Source organism: Corella eumyota, chromosome 1, assembly GCF_963082875.1.
Source record: "Corella eumyota chromosome 1, kaCorEumy4.1, whole genome shotgun sequence".
Lineage (NCBI taxonomy): Eukaryota > Metazoa > Chordata > Ascidiacea > Phlebobranchia > Corellidae > Corella > Corella eumyota.
Window position 1 is genome coordinate 5,032,433 of NC_137490.1, and position 12,818 is coordinate 5,045,250.

Genomic DNA, 12,818 nt, shown 5'->3' on the forward strand with positions numbered 1-12,818 from the left:
TTTTTAAATATTCGCGCTACTTGCCGCGTGCTGAAATGGGCTCTTATTCTTGTATGGCTCATAGCAGAGTGGCGCAGCGGAAGCGTGCTGGACCAATAACCCAGAGGTCGATGGATCGAAACCATCCTCTGCTAGTTCTGCTGTAATCGTATAGTGGTTAGTACTTCACGTTGTGGCCGTGACAACCCAGGTTCGAATCCTGGTTACAGCATTTTTTTCCGTACATGACTTTTTTAAATGTCTTTATAGTTATCCTGATTAGTTTGTGACCTTAACAACCCAGGTTCGAATCCTGGTTACAGCATTTTTTTTCCGTACATGACTTTTTTAAATAGACCTATCTTGCATTAATTTGTGGACTTCACAATCCAGGTTTGAATACCGGTTACCAAATTTTATCTACATTTTATCTCATTTTGAATGTTCGCGCCAAATGCCGCGTGCTACAGAGGGCTCTTACTCTTTCATATTTTAAAGCAGAGTGGCGCAGCGGAAGCGTGCTGTGCCCATAACTCAGAGGTCGATGGATCGAAACCATTCTCTGCTACTTGCGCTGTAATCGTATAGTGGTTAGTACTTCACGTTGTGGCCGTGACAACCCAGGTTCGAATCCTAGTTACAGCAATTTTTCCGTACATGACTTTTTTAAATAGGCCTATCTTGCATTAATTTGTGGCCTTAACAATCCAGGTTTGAATACCGGTTACCAAATTTTATCTACATTTTATCTCATTTTGAATGTTCGCGCCAAATGCCGCGTGCTGCAGAGGGCTCTTACTCTTTCATATTTTAAAGCAGAGTGGCGCAGCGGAAGCGTGCTGGGCCCATAACTCAGAGGTCGATGGATCGAAACCATTCTCTGCTACTTGCGCTGTAATCGTATAGTGGTTAGTACTTTACGTTGTGGCCGTGACAACCCAGGTTCGAATCCTGGTTACAGCACATTTTTTTTCTATAATATTTTAGTAGGTTTGAGCTATTGGCCGAAACAACTTAGGTTAGAATCCTGGTTACAGCATATTTTTAACAATCTATGCATTTTTAAATATTTGCGCTACTTGCCGTTGGCTGCAAGGGACTTTACCCTTGAAAATCTCATAGCAGAGTGGCGCAGCGGAAGCGTGCTGGGCCCATAACCCAGAGGTCGATGGATCGAAACCATCCTCTGCTACTTGCGCTGTAATCGTATAGTGGTTAGTACTTCACGTTGTGGCCGTGACAACCCAGGTTCGAATCCTGGTTACAGCACATTTTTTTCTACATCTAACATTTTAGCAAGTTGGCGATTTCACCCGCTCGCTGAAGTTGGTCATTTTTTACTTTTGATTGTAGTAGGGTGAGTTTTTATTATCAAGCTGGGCTTAAATTCAGGAGTTTATCTATCTCAACCAATTGCGCTACTAAAGCTGTAATCGTAGAGTAAATAATTAACTTTTGGGCCATGAAAACCCAAGTTAGAATCCTGTTTACATCCAATTTCATCTACAATCTACCTCATTTTGAATGTTCGCGCTTCTTGCCGCGTGATGACGTGGGCTCTTACTCTGAAATGGGTCATAGCAGAGTGGCGCAGCGGAAGCGTGCTGGGCTCATAACCCAGAGGTCGACGGATCGAAACCATTCTCTGCTACTTGCGCTGTAATCGTATAGTGGTTAGTACTTTACGTTGTGGCCGTGACAACCCAGGTTCGAATCCTGGTTACAGCATTTTTTTCTATAATATTTTAGAAGGTTTGAGCTTTTGGCCGAAACAACTCAGGTTCGAATCCTGGTTACAGCATATTTTTTAACAATCTTTTCATTTTTAAATATTTGCGCTAATTGTCGTTTGCTGCAAGGGACTTTACCCTTGAAAATCTCATAGCAGAGTTGCGCAGCGGAAGCGTGCTGGGCCCATAACCCAGAGGTCGATGGTTCGAAACCATCCTCTGCTACTCACGCTGTAATCGTATAGTGGTTAGTACTTCACGTTGTGGCCGTGACAACCCAGGTTCGAGTCCTGGTTACAGCACATTTTTTATCTATAATATTTTAGTAGGTTTGAGCTTTTGGCCGAAATAACTCAGGTTAGAATTCTGGTTACAGCATATTTTTTAACAATCTTTTCATTTTTAAATATTTGCGCTACTTGCCGTTTGCTGCAAGGGACTTTACCATTGAATATGAAAAAGCAGAGTGGCGCAGCGGAAGCGTGCTGGGCCCATAACCCACAGGTGGATGGATCGAAACCATCCTCTGCTACTTTTGCTGTAATCGTATAGTGCTTAGTACTTCACGTTGTGGCCGTGACAACCCAGGTTCGAATCCTGGTTACAGCACATTTTTTTTCTATAATATTTTAGTAGGTTTGAGCTTTTGGCCGAAATAACTCAGGTTAGATTTCTGGTTACAGCATATTTTTTAACAATATTTTCATTTTTAAATATTTGCGCTACTTGCCGTTTGCTGCAAGGGACTTTACCCTTGAATAAGTCATAGCAGAGTGGCGCAGCGGAAGCGTGCTGGGCCCATAACTCAGAGGTCGATGGATCGAAACCATCCTCTGCTACTCACGCTGAATCGTATAGTTGTTAGTACTTCACGTTGTGGCCGTGACAACCCAGGTTCGAATCCTAGTTACAGCAATTTTTCCGTACATGACTTTTTTAAATAGGCCTATCTTGCATTAATTTGTAGCCTTCACAATCCAGGTTTGAAAACCGGTTACCAAATTTTATCTACATTTTATCTCAATTTGAATGTTCGCGCCACTTGCCGCGTGCTGCAAAGGGCTCTTATTCTTTCATATTTCATAGCAGAGTGGCGCAGCGGAAGCGTGCTGGGCCCATAACCCAGAGGTCGATGGATCGAAACCATCCTCTGCTACTTTCGCTGTAATCGTATAGTGGTTAGTACTACACGTTGTGGCCGTGACAACCAAGGTTCGAATCCTGGTTACAGCACATTTTTTTCTACATCTAACATTTTAGAAAGTTGGCGATTTTACACGCTCGCTGAAGTTGGTTATTTTTTACTTTTGATTGTAGTAGGATAAGTTTTTATTATCAAGCTGGGCTTAAATTCAGGAGTTTATCAATCTCAACCATTTGTGCTACTAAAGCTGTAATCGTATAGTAAATAATTAACTTTTGGGCCATGAAAACCTAAATTAGAAATCCTTTTTACATCCAATTTCATCTACAATCTATCTCATTTTGAATGTTCGCGCTACTTGCCGCGTGCTGAAATGGGCTCTTACTCTTGAATGCATCATAGCAGAGTGGCGCAGCGGAAGCGTGCTGGGCCCATAACCCAGAGGTCGATGGATCGAAACCATCCTCTGCTACTTTTGCTGTAACCGTATAGTGGTTAGTACTTCACGTTGTGGCCGTGACAACCCAAGATCGAATCCTGGTTACAGCACATTTTTTCCTATAATATTTTAGTAGGTTTGAGCTTTTGGCCGAAACAACTCAGGTTAGAATCCTAGTTACAGCACATTTTTTAACAATCTTTTCATTTTTAAATATTCGCGCTACTTGCCGCGTGCTGAAATGGGCTCTTATTCTTGTATGGCTCATAGCAGAGTGGCGCAGCGGAAGCGTGCTGGACCAATAACCCAGAGGTCGATGGATCGAAACCATCCTCTGCTAGTTCTGCTGTAATCGTATAGTGGTTAGTACTTCACGTTGTGGCCGTGACAACCCAGGTTCGAATCCTGGTTACAGCATTTTTTTCCGTACATGACTTTTTTAAATGTCTTTATAGTTATCCTGATTAGTTTGTGACCTTAACAACCCAGGTTCGAATCCTGGTTACAGCATTTTTTTTCCGTACATGACTTTTTTAAATAGACCTATCTTGCATTAATTTGTGGACTTCACAATCCAGGTTTGAATACCGGTTACCAAATTTTATCTACATTTTATCTCATTTTGAATGTTCGCGCCAAATGCCGCGTGCTACAGAGGGCTCTTACTCTTTCATATTTTAAAGCAGAGTGGCGCAGCGGAAGCGTGCTGTGCCCATAACTCAGAGGTCGATGGATCGAAACCATTCTCTGCTACTTGCGCTGTAATCGTATAGTGGTTAGTACTTCACGTTGTGGCCGTGACAACCCAGGTTCGAATCCTAGTTACAGCAATTTTTCCGTACATGACTTTTTTAAATAGGCCTATCTTGCATTAATTTGTGGCCTTAACAATCCAGGTTTGAATACCGGTTACCAAATTTTATCTACATTTTATCTCATTTTGAATGTTCGCGCCAAATGCCGCGTGCTGCAGAGGGCTCTTACTCTTTCATATTTTAAAGCAGAGTGGCGCAGCGGAAGCGTGCTGGGCCCATAACTCAGAGGTCGATGGATCGAAACCATTCTCTGCTACTTGCGCTGTAATCGTATAGTGGTTAGTACTTTACGTTGTGGCCGTGACAACCCAGGTTCGAATCCTGGTTACAGCACATTTTTTTTCTATAATATTTTAGTAGGTTTGAGCTATTGGCCGAAACAACTTAGGTTAGAATCCTGGTTACAGCATATTTTTAACAATCTATGCATTTTTAAATATTTGCGCTACTTGCCGTTGGCTGCAAGGGACTTTACCCTTGAAAATCTCATAGCAGAGTGGCGCAGCGGAAGCGTGCTGGGCCCATAACCCAGAGGTCGATGGATCGAAACCATCCTCTGCTACTTGCGCTGTAATCGTATAGTGGTTAGTACTTCACGTTGTGGCCGTGACAACCCAGGTTCGAATCCTGGTTACAGCACATTTTTTTCTACATCTAACATTTTAGCAAGTTGGCGATTTCACCCGCTCGCTGAAGTTGGTCATTTTTTACTTTTGATTGTAGTAGGGTGAGTTTTTATTATCAAGCTGGGCTTAAATTCAGGAGTTTATCTATCTCAACCAATTGCGCTACTAAAGCTGTAATCGTAGAGTAAATAATTAACTTTTGGGCCATGAAAACCCAAGTTAGAATCCTGTTTACATCCAATTTCATCTACAATCTACCTCATTTTGAATGTTCGCGCTTCTTGCCGCGTGATGACGTGGGCTCTTACTCTTCAATGGGTCATAGCAGAGTGGCGCAGCGGAAGCGTGCTGGGCTCATAACCCAGAGGTCGATGGATCGAAACCATTCTCTGCTACTTGCGCTGTAATCGTGTAGTGGTTAGTACTTTACGTTGTGGCTGTGACAACCCAGGTTCGAATCCTGGTTACAGCAATTTTTTCTATAATATTTTAGAAGGTTTGAGCTTTTGGCCGAAACAACTCAGGTTAGAATCCTGGTTACAGCATATTTTTTAACAATCTTTTCATTTTTAAATATTTGCGCTAATTTCCGTTTGCTGCAAGGGACTTTACCCTTGAATATCTCATAGCAGAGTTGCGCAGCGGAAGCGTGCTGGGCCCATAACCCAGAGGTCGATGGATCGAAACCATCCTATGCTACTCACGCTGTAATCGTATAGTGTTTAGTACTTCACGTTGTGGCCGTGACAACCCAGGTTCGAATCCTGGTTACAGCATTTTTTTTCCGTACATGAGTTTTTTAAATAGGCCTATCTTGCATTAATTTGTGGCCTTCACAATCCAGGTTTGAATACCGGTTACCAAATTTTATATACATTTTATCTCATTTTGAATTTCGCGCCACTTGCCGCGTGCTGCAGGGGGCTCTTACTCTTTCATATTTCACAGCAGAGTGGCGCAGCGGAAGCGTGCTGTGCACATAACCCAGAGGTCGATGGATCGAAACCATTCTCTGCTACTTTCGCTGTAATCGTATAATGGTTAGTTCGTCACGTTGTGGCCAGGTCAACCAAGGTTGGAATCCTGGTTACAGCACATTTTTTTCTACATCTAACATTTTAGCAAGTTGGCGATTTTACCCGCTCGCTGAAGTTGGTTATTTTTTACTTTTGATTGTAGTAGGATAAGTTTTTATTATCAAGCTGGGCTTAAATTCAGGAGTTTATCTATCTCAACCGTTTGCGCTACTAAAGCTGTAATCGAATAGTAAATAATTAACTTATGGGCCATGAAAACCCAAGTTAGAATCCTGTTTACATCCAATTTCATCTACAATCTATCTCATTTTGAATGTTCGCGCTACTTGCCGCGTGCTGACGTGGGCTCTTACTCTTGAATGGCTCATAGCAGAGTGGCGCAGCGGAAGCGTGCTGGGCTCATAACTCAGAGGTCGATGGATCGAAACCATTCTCTGCTACCATCGCTGTAATCGTATAGTGGATAGTACTTCACGTTGTGGCCGTTACAACCCAGGTTCGAATCCTGGTTACAGCACATTTTTTTTTCTATAATATTTTAGTAGGTTTGAGCTTTTGGCCGAAATAACTGAGGTTAGAATCCTGGTTACAGCAATTTTTTAACAATATTTTCATTTTTAAATATTTGCGCTACTTGCCGTTTGCTGCAAGGGACTTTACCCTTGAATATCTCATAGTAGAGTGGCGCAGCGGAAGCGTGCTGGGCCCATAACCCAGAGGTCGATGGTTCGAAACCATCCTCTGCTACATGCGCTGTAATCGTATAGTGGTTAGTACTTCACGTTGTGGCCGTGACAACCCAGGTTCGAATCCTAGTTACAGCATTTTTTCCGTACATGACTTTTTTAAATAGGCCTAACTTGCATTAATTTGTGGCCTTCACAATCTAGGTTTGAAAACCGGTTACCAAATTTTATCTACATTTTATCTCATTTTGAATGTTCGCGCCACTTGCCGCTTGCTGCAGACGGCTCTTATTCTTTCATATTTCACAGCAGAGTGGCGCAGCGGAAGCGTGCTGGGCCCATAACCCAGAGGTCGATGGATCGAAACCATTCTCTGCTACTTGCGCTGTAATCGAATAGTGGTTAGTACTTCACGTTGTGGCCGTGACAACCCAGGTTCGAATCCTGGTTACAGCACATTTTTTTTCTATAATATTTTAGTAGGTTTGAGCTTTTGGCCGAAATAACTCAGGTTAGAATTCTGGTTACAGCATATTTTTTAACAATCTTTTCATTTTTAAATATTTGCGCTACTTGCCGTTTGCTGCAAGGGACTTTATCATTGAATATGTCATAGCAGAGTGGCGCAGCGGAAGCGTGCTGGGCCCATAACCCAGAGGTCGATGGATCGAAACCATCCTCTGCTACTTTCGCTGTAATCGTATAGTGCTTAGTACTTCAAGTTGTGGCCGTGACAACCCAGGTTTGAATCCTGGTTACAGCAAATTTTTTTTCTATAATGTTTTAGTAGGTTTGAGCTTTTGGCCGAAATAACTCAGGTTAGAATTCTGGTTACAGCATATTTTTTAACAATATTTTCATTTTTAAATATTTGCGCTACTTGCCGTTTGCTGCAAGGGACTTTACCCTTGAATATGTCATAGCAGAGTGGCGCAGCGGAAGCGTGCTGGGCCAATAACCCAGAGGTCGATGGATCGAAACCATCCTCTGCTACTCACGCTGAATCGTATAGTGGTTAGTACTTCACGTTGTGGCCGTGACAACCCAGGTTTGAATCCTAGTTACAGCAATTTTTCCGTACATGACTTTTTTAAATAGGCCTATCTTGCATTAATTTGTGGCCTTCACAATCCAAGTTTGAAAACCGGTTACCAAATTTTATCTACATTTTATCTCATTTTGAATGTTCGCGCCACTTGCCGCGTGCTGCAAAGGACTCTTATTCTTTCATAATTCATAGCAGAGTGGCGCAGCGGAAGCGTGCTGGGCCCATAACCCAGAGGTCGATGGATCGAAACCATCCTCTGCTACTTTCGCTGTAATCGTATAGTGGTTAGTACTACACGTTGTGGCCGTGACAACCAAGGTTCGAATCCTGGTTACAGCACATTTTTTTCTACATCTAACATTTTAGAAAGTTGGCGATTTTACACGCTCGCTGAAGTTGGTTATTTTTTACTTTTGATTGTAGTAGGATAAGTTTTTATTATCAAGCTGGGCTTAAATTCAGGAGTTTATCAATCTCAACCATTTGTGCTACTAAAGCTGTAATCGTATAGTAAATAATTAACTTTTGGGCCATGAAAACCTAAATTAGAAATCCTTTTTACATCCAATTTCATCTACAATCTATCTCATTTTGAATGTTCGCGCTACTTGCCGTGTGCTGAAATGGGCTCTTACTCTTGAATGCATCATAGCAGAGTGGCGCAGCGGAAGCGTGCTAGGCCCATAACCCAGAGGTCGATGGATCGAAACCATCCTCTGCTACTTTCGCTGTAACCGTATAGTGGTTAGTACTTCACGTTGTGGCCGTGACAACCCAGGTTCGAATCCTGGTTACAGCACATTTTTTCCTATAATATTTTAGTAGGTTTGAGCTTTTGGCCGAAACAACTCAGGTTAGAATCCTGGTTACAGCATATTTTTTAACTATCTTTTCATTTTTAAATATTTGCGGTAATGGCCGTTTGCTGCAAGGGACTTTACCCTTGAATATCTCACAGTAGAGTGGCGCAGCGGAAGCGTGCTGGGCCCATAAACCAGAGGTCGATGGTTCGAAACCATCCTCTGCTACATGCGCTGTAATCGTGTAGTGGTTAGTACTTCACGTTGTGGCCGTGACAACCCAGGTTCGAATCCTAGTTACAGCATTTTTTCCGTACATGACTTTTTTAAATAGGCCTAACTTGCATTAATTTGTGGCCTTCACAAGCCAGGTTTGAAAACCGGTTACCAAATTTTATCTACATTTTATCTCATTTTGAATGTTCGCGCCACTTGCCGCTTGCTGCAGAGGGCTCTTATTCTTTCATATTTCACAGCAGAGTGGCGCAGCGGAAGCGTGCTGGGCCCATAACCCAGAGGTCGATGGATCGAAACCATTCTCTGCTACTTGCGCTGTAATCGTATAGTGGTTAGTACTTCACGTTGTGGCCGTGACAACCCAGGTTCGAATCCTGGTTACAGCACATTTTTTTTCTATAATATTTTAGTAGGTTTGAGCTTTTGGCCGAAATAACTCAGGTTAGAATTCTGGTTACAGCATATTTTTTAACAATCTTTTCATTTTTAAATATTTGCGCTACTTGTCGTTTGGTGCAAGGGACTTTATCATTTAATATGTCATAGCAGAGTGGCGCAGCGGAAGCGTGCTGGGCCCATAACCCAGAGGTCGATGGATCGAAACCATCCTCTGCTACTTTTGCTGTAATCGTATAGTGGTTAGTACTACACGTTGTGGCCGTGACAACCAAGGTTCGAATCCTGGTTACAGCACATTTTTTTCTACATCTAACATTTTAGAAAGTTGGCGATTTTACACGCTCGCTGAAGTTGGTTATTTTTTACTTTTGATTGTAGTAGGATAAGTTTTTATTATCAAGCTGGGCTTAAATTCAGGAGTTTATCAATCTCAACCATTTGTGCTACTAAAGCTGTAATCGTATAGTAAATAATTAACTTTTGGGCCATGAAAACCTAAATTAGAAATCCTTTTTACATCCAATTTCATCTACAATCTATCTCATTTTAAATGTTCGCGCTACTTACCGCGTGCTGAAATGGGCTCTTACTCTTGAATGCATCATAGCAGAGTGGCGCAGCGGAAGCGTGCTGGGCCCATAACCCAGAGGTCGATAGATCGAAACCATCCTCTGCTACTTTCGCTGTAACCGTATAGTGGTTAGTACTTCACGTTGTGGCCGTGACAACCCAGGTTCGAATCCTGGTTACAGCACATTTTTTCCTATAATATTTTAGTAGGTTTGAGCTTTTGGCCGAAACAACTCAGGTTAGAATCCTGGTTACAGCATATTTTTTAACTATCTTTTCATTTTTAAATATTTGCGCTACTTGCCGTTTGCTGCAAGGGACTTTACCCTTGAATATCTCATAGTAGAGTGGCGCAGCGGAAGCGTGCTGGGCCCATAACCCAGAGGTCGATGGTTCGAAACCATCCTCTGCTACATGCGCTGTAATCGTATAGTGGTTAGTACTTCACGTTGTGGCCGTGACAACCCAGGTTCGAATCCTAGTTACAGCATTTTTTCCGTACATGACTTTTTTAAATAGGCCTAACTTGCATTAATTTGTGGCCTTCACAATCCAGGTTTGAAAACCGGTTACCAAATTTTATCTACATTTTATCTCATTTTGAATGTTCGCGCCACTTGCCGCTTGCTGCAGAGGGCTCTTATTTTTTCATATTTCACAGCAGAGTGGCGCAGCGGAAGCGTGCTGGGCCCATAACCCAGAGGTCGATGGATCGAAACCATTCTCTGCTACTTGCGCTGTAATCGTATAGTGGTTAGTACTTCACGTTGTGGCCGTGACAACCCAGGTTCGAATCCTGGTTACAGCACGTTTTTTTTCTATAATATTTTAGTAGGTTTGAGCTTTTGGCCGAAACAACTTAGGTTAGAATCCTGGTTACAGCATATTTTTAACAATCTTTACATTTTTAAATATTTGCGCTACTTGCCGTTTGGTGCAAGGGATTTTACCCTTGAATATCTCATAGCAGAGTGGCGCAGCTGAAGCGTGCTGGGCCCATAACCCAGAGGTCGATGGATCGAAACCATCCTCTGCTACTTGCGCTGTAATCGTATAGTGGTTAGTACTTCACGTTGTGGCCGTGACAACCCAGGTTTGAATCCTGGTTACAGCCCATTTTTTTTCTATAATATTTTAGTAGGTTTGAGCTTTTGGCCGAAATAACTCAGGTTAGAATTCTGGTTACAGCATTTTTTTTAAAGATCTATTCATTTTTAAATATTTGCGCTAATTGCCGCGTGCTGCAAGGGACTTTACCCTTGAATATCTCATAGCAGAGTGGCGCAGCGGAAGCATGCTGGGCCCATAACCCAGAGGTCGATGGATCGAAACCATCCTATGCTACTCGCGTTGTAATCGTATAGTGGTTAGTACTTCACGTTGTGGCCGTGACAACCCAGGTTCGAATCCTGGTTACAGCATTTTTTTCCGTACATGAGTTTTTTAAATAGGCCTATCTTGCATTAATTTGTGGCCTTCACAATCCAGGTTTGAATACCGGTTACCAAATTTTATCTACATTTTATCTCATTTTGAATGTTCGCGCCACTTGCCGCGTGCTGCAGAGGGCACTTACTCTTTTATTTTTCACAGCAGAGTGGCGCAGCGGAAGCGTGCTGTGCCCATAACCCAGAGGACGATGGATCGAAACCATTCTCTGCTACTTTCGCTGTAATCGTATAGTGGTTAGTACTTCACGTTGTGGCCGTGACAACCAAGGTTCGAATCCTGGTTGCAGCACATTTTCTTCTACATCTAACATTTTAGCAAGTTGGCGATTTTACCCGCTCGCTGAAGTTGGTTATTTTTTACTTTTGATTGTAGTAGGATAAGTTTTTATTATCAAGCTGGGCTTAAATTCAGGAGATTATCTATCTCAACCGTTTGCGCTACTAAAGCTGTAATCGTATAGTAAATAATTAACTTTTGGGCCATGAAAACCCAAGTTAGAATCCTGTTTACATCCAATTTCATCTACAATCTATCTCATTTTGAATGTTCGCGCTACTTGCCGCGTGCTGACGTGGGCTTTTACTCTTAAATGGATCAAAGCAGAGTGGCGCAGCGGAAGCGTGCTGGGCCCATAACCCAGAGGTCGATGGATCGAAACCATTCTCTGCTACCATCGCTGTAATCGTATAGTGGTTAGTACTTCACGTTGTGGCCGTGACAACCCAGGTTCGAATCCTGGTTACAGCACACTTTTTTCTATAATATTTTAGAAGGTTTGAGCTTTTGGCCGAAACAACTTAGGTTAGAATCCTGGTTACAGCATATTTTTTAACAATCTTTTCATTTTTAAATATTTGCGCTAATTGCCGTTTGCTGCAAGAGACTTTACTCTTGAATAGCTCATAACAGAGTGGCGCAGCGGAAGCGTGCTGGCCCCATAAACCAGAGGTCGATGGATCGAAACCATCCTCTGCTACTTGCGCTGTAATCGTATACTGGTTAGTACTTCACGTTGTGGCCGTGACAACCCAGGTTCGAATCCTAGTTACAGCATTTTTTCCGTACATGACTTTTTTAAATAGGCCTATCTTGCATTAATTTGTGGCCTTCACAATCCAGGTTTGAATACCGGTTACCAAATTTTATCTACATTTTATCTCATTTTGAATGTTCGCGCCACTTGCCGCGTGCTGCAGAGGGCTCTTACTCTTTCATATTTAACAGCAGAGTGGCGCAGCGGAAGCGTGCTGGGCCCATAACCCAGAGGTCGATGGATCGAAACCATTCTCTGCTACTTGCGCTGTAATCGTATAGTGGTTAGTTCTTCACGTTATTTTATAAGTTTCGAGGTGTTAGTCGAAACAACAGAGGTTAGCATTCTGGTTACGGCATTCTGTTAACAATCTATCTCATTTTTAATGGTCGCTTTTTACACTTTTGTATATTTGTTGTAGAAAAAACAAGTAGTTGTTTTCGGTGATTTTTTAAGCCAGGTGTTGTTTAAAATGATACGATAACAAGTTAATAAGATTTTAAATAAAGTTTTTATATTTTGAAAATATAATGTTGTTTATGTATTTTAATACCTAATGAAAATTAATAATATTGAGAATAGGTTTTCTAAATATAAATTCAGTGTTCTATTGCAAAGGTGAAAAAAGTCACCAGCTGTTGATTGTTGACGCGTTTGTCGTCACTTTAGTGTGAACAAATGCATTCTTATTAAACTTATGACATTGCCACTTTGGAATCGTTGTGGCTGGACGTATTTAAAATAAAATCATTTCAGTTCAGACTCAGTAAACAACAGATTGAATTTTATTAATCTTATATCGCAAAAACGTTTGTAGAAGGAT

At 41.9% G+C, this 12,818-nt stretch overlaps 18 non-coding genes across 18 annotated transcripts; all 18 read left to right on the forward strand.

Moving 5' to 3' along the window:
• Window positions 1-139: 139 nt before the first annotated feature.
• On the forward strand, window positions 140-211 carry Trnah-gug (transfer RNA histidin (anticodon GUG)). Its single transcript has one exon. It is a non-coding gene; the product is annotated as a tRNA-His (tRNA).
• Window positions 212-1,099: 888 nt separating this feature from the next.
• Trnam-cau (transfer RNA methionine (anticodon CAU)) lies at window positions 1,100-1,171 on the forward strand. Its single transcript has one exon. It is a non-coding gene; the product is annotated as a tRNA-Met (tRNA).
• A 5-nt stretch (window positions 1,172-1,176) lies between these two features.
• Window positions 1,177-1,248, forward strand: Trnah-gug (transfer RNA histidin (anticodon GUG)). The gene has a single exon. It is a non-coding gene; the product is annotated as a tRNA-His (tRNA).
• A 691-nt stretch (window positions 1,249-1,939) lies between these two features.
• Window positions 1,940-2,011, forward strand: Trnah-gug (transfer RNA histidin (anticodon GUG)). The gene has a single exon. It is a non-coding gene; the product is annotated as a tRNA-His (tRNA).
• Window positions 2,012-2,793: 782 nt separating this feature from the next.
• Trnam-cau (transfer RNA methionine (anticodon CAU)) lies at window positions 2,794-2,865 on the forward strand. Its single transcript has one exon. It is a non-coding gene; the product is annotated as a tRNA-Met (tRNA).
• A 388-nt stretch (window positions 2,866-3,253) lies between these two features.
• Trnam-cau (transfer RNA methionine (anticodon CAU)) lies at window positions 3,254-3,325 on the forward strand. Its single transcript has one exon. It is a non-coding gene; the product is annotated as a tRNA-Met (tRNA).
• Window positions 3,326-3,637: 312 nt separating this feature from the next.
• On the forward strand, window positions 3,638-3,709 carry Trnah-gug (transfer RNA histidin (anticodon GUG)). The gene has a single exon. It is a non-coding gene; the product is annotated as a tRNA-His (tRNA).
• Window positions 3,710-4,597: 888 nt separating this feature from the next.
• On the forward strand, window positions 4,598-4,669 carry Trnam-cau (transfer RNA methionine (anticodon CAU)). Its single transcript has one exon. It is a non-coding gene; the product is annotated as a tRNA-Met (tRNA).
• Window positions 4,670-4,674: 5 nt separating this feature from the next.
• Window positions 4,675-4,746, forward strand: Trnah-gug (transfer RNA histidin (anticodon GUG)). Its single transcript has one exon. It is a non-coding gene; the product is annotated as a tRNA-His (tRNA).
• Window positions 4,747-5,056: 310 nt separating this feature from the next.
• Trnam-cau (transfer RNA methionine (anticodon CAU)) lies at window positions 5,057-5,128 on the forward strand. Its single transcript has one exon. It is a non-coding gene; the product is annotated as a tRNA-Met (tRNA).
• A 1,317-nt stretch (window positions 5,129-6,445) lies between these two features.
• Window positions 6,446-6,517, forward strand: Trnam-cau (transfer RNA methionine (anticodon CAU)). Its single transcript has one exon. It is a non-coding gene; the product is annotated as a tRNA-Met (tRNA).
• A 553-nt stretch (window positions 6,518-7,070) lies between these two features.
• On the forward strand, window positions 7,071-7,142 carry Trnam-cau (transfer RNA methionine (anticodon CAU)). The gene has a single exon. It is a non-coding gene; the product is annotated as a tRNA-Met (tRNA).
• Window positions 7,143-7,694: 552 nt separating this feature from the next.
• Window positions 7,695-7,766, forward strand: Trnam-cau (transfer RNA methionine (anticodon CAU)). The gene has a single exon. It is a non-coding gene; the product is annotated as a tRNA-Met (tRNA).
• Window positions 7,767-8,855: 1,089 nt separating this feature from the next.
• Trnah-gug (transfer RNA histidin (anticodon GUG)) lies at window positions 8,856-8,927 on the forward strand. The gene has a single exon. It is a non-coding gene; the product is annotated as a tRNA-His (tRNA).
• A 158-nt stretch (window positions 8,928-9,085) lies between these two features.
• On the forward strand, window positions 9,086-9,157 carry Trnam-cau (transfer RNA methionine (anticodon CAU)). The gene has a single exon. It is a non-coding gene; the product is annotated as a tRNA-Met (tRNA).
• Window positions 9,158-9,851: 694 nt separating this feature from the next.
• Window positions 9,852-9,923, forward strand: Trnam-cau (transfer RNA methionine (anticodon CAU)). Its single transcript has one exon. It is a non-coding gene; the product is annotated as a tRNA-Met (tRNA).
• A 323-nt stretch (window positions 9,924-10,246) lies between these two features.
• On the forward strand, window positions 10,247-10,318 carry Trnah-gug (transfer RNA histidin (anticodon GUG)). The gene has a single exon. It is a non-coding gene; the product is annotated as a tRNA-His (tRNA).
• A 1,319-nt stretch (window positions 10,319-11,637) lies between these two features.
• Trnah-gug (transfer RNA histidin (anticodon GUG)) lies at window positions 11,638-11,709 on the forward strand. Its single transcript has one exon. It is a non-coding gene; the product is annotated as a tRNA-His (tRNA).
• The last annotated feature ends 1,109 nt before the right edge of the window (window positions 11,710-12,818 follow it).